The 2,500-nt window shown below is 37.8% G+C and overlaps 1 protein-coding gene across 1 annotated transcript in view; it reads right to left on the reverse strand.

The window, feature by feature from the left end:
• Positions 1–2,500, reverse strand: part of LOC106879818 (uncharacterized) — a 64,882-nt gene that overhangs the window by 25,120 nt on the left and 37,262 nt on the right. The gene's annotated exons all lie outside the window — the stretch shown is intronic.

Raw genomic sequence — 2,500 nt, forward strand, 5'->3', positions numbered from 1 at the left:
GGAGAGAGAGAAAAAGAGAGAGAGAGAGAAAGAGAGAGAGAGAGAGAGAAAGAGAGAGAGAGAGAGAGAAAGAGAGAGAGAGAGAGAGATAGAGTATCCAGTTATCTCACATCCAAAACGAAACCAAATTAGAAGATAGGCTGAAATGAATCAATAATACTATATACATTTATAAATATATAAATTTACCCAATCTATTGACAAATATATGAATGCATGTTTTTTTTGACTCACTGATTCTTAGATGTGTGTGTGTGTGTGTGTGTGTGTGAAGGCATGTGACTTGGCAGTTACAGTATTTAGTTCAAGATTGTAAGGTCATGATTTCAATACCCAACAGTGGCCTGTATTGTGCTGAATCTCCCTGAAAATTATATTAAGTTTGAGGCATGCCTGTGAAGTGCTCAGCCACTTGCACATTAGCAGGCTGCTCCTTTGATTGGATGAACCAATGTAGTGTCAGTTTTAAGCGTGGATGGATGAGGACAGTGGCATAAAGAAGTACCAATCATTTAAAGTGGAGGGAAGTTGCGGAAGAGGGAGACCCAGGAAGACATGGGACAAAGTGCTGGAGGTTGATCTCAAAATGCTGAGCTTTATGAAGGAGACAACAGAGGACCAAGATATGCAGTGTATTGCTGTATTCAAGAAGACCCACCCACCACAACACAATTGATATCCTAAAACCAAGATGCCACATGAAAAGCATTGGGGTGAGTGCTGGTTCCACATAAAAAACACTGGTGATGGTGCCATGCAAAATGTATCCAGTACACTCTGTGGAGTGGTTAGCACCAGGAAGGGCATCCAGCTGTAGAAACCAAGCCAAAACACTATGGAATCTAGTGCAGCCCCTGGCTTTGCCAGTTCCTGTCAAGCTGTCCGACACCATGCCAGCACAAAAAACAGATGTTAAGTGATGATGATGATGATGACATAATACACACACACACATGTAGGCATGTATGTATGTATGTCTATTCTATTTTTTAATAATTATAAATCTTCCACTGAGGAGGGAGCCGGTCTCCAACAAAGGACACAAGGCTCCATCTTTGAGATGTAGTTAACACAGACAAATTCACATTTAGAACTTGAAAAAAGTCTTGCATATTTTTACTGTTCCACTCACAGATTGGACTTGTAATGTATGAATCAGCCAGTCAATTTCTCTTTCTGAAAATCCCAGTTTATCCAGATTATCCTTTAAGCATTTACTAACAAAACCTAGCGCTCCAATTATTATTGATATGAATATGAGTTCATAATCTGGATATAGAAACTGGAGGTTTCAAAGCAGTTGTCCATAGATATCCTTTTTTGCATGATTGGTTCGTTGGTTGGTTGGTTGGTTGGATGGATGGATGGATATTTTATGAGAAGTTATACATAAAAACAATTTTACATGAAACTAGAGGATTAATTGATTCCTTTTAGTAAAGTTCATTTTCAGACAGTAACTTCAAAGTTTCGGTTTGCTAGCAGCTAGTCTATAATGATAACAGTATGATGATGGTGCACAAGCTGAAACTTCAAAGTTACTGTCAACCATTTTCCTTGTAAAAATGAATAATATATGAGGATAATAATACATCATTATCCTCATTATCATCCTCACTGCTGCTGCCCCCGCTGACACCACGACGACCACCACCACAATCATCATTTAATGTCCACTTTCCATAGTGGCATGAGTCGGATAGTTTGACAGGAGCCCTATTTTTTGGACTGCCATGCTGGCTTGGTGATAACTATTAATATCTAGTACCGCTGCCGTAGTCTCCTTTAGAGAGACTTAGAAATATTAATATTTCTATTTTTGAAAACTAGTGGATGTATTCCACTGAATTTAGGTAAATAATCCTTCGTACAGATGGTCAGTAGTGACACCTGCTGGGTTCAGTTGCTCTACATTGATAAGGGGCAAACACCCTGAAACTAATCTGTAGATGCCAGACCAGCAAGGGGAAGCGGCTGACCTCCCCTATTCGAAGGTTATAATGGAGACAGATTCGTGTGTCACATAGCTAGCTAGAGGCAATGGCCTCTTGGAGCTAATCAACAGCAGCGTTCGTCCTATTTTTTGGATTGCCATGTTGGCTTGGCGATAACTATTAATATCCAGTACTGCTGCCGTAGTCTCCTTTAGAGAGATTTAGAAATATATATATATATATATATATATATATTACACACACACACATATATATATATATATATATATATATATATATATATATATGTATATATATACACACATAGATGTACACATGTATTATATATATATATATAAAATGAAAGTAAAGCAAATAAAAATTGCAATATTTTCTAACTCACCCGTGTGTGTGTGTGTAGACATACACACATTATACATGAGTACATGTAAGCCGGTATATATAATATTCATGCTTGTATAGACGTGCTAATTATCTGCATACTCAAGGAGTCTAAAGTTCCACCTGATTGGTTACAAATAACAGTTTTGCATCAGGATCTACTT

The sequence above is a fragment of the Octopus bimaculoides genome, chromosome 14 (genome assembly GCF_001194135.2).
Source record: "Octopus bimaculoides isolate UCB-OBI-ISO-001 chromosome 14, ASM119413v2, whole genome shotgun sequence".
Taxonomy (NCBI): Eukaryota; Metazoa; Mollusca; class Cephalopoda; order Octopoda; family Octopodidae; genus Octopus; species Octopus bimaculoides.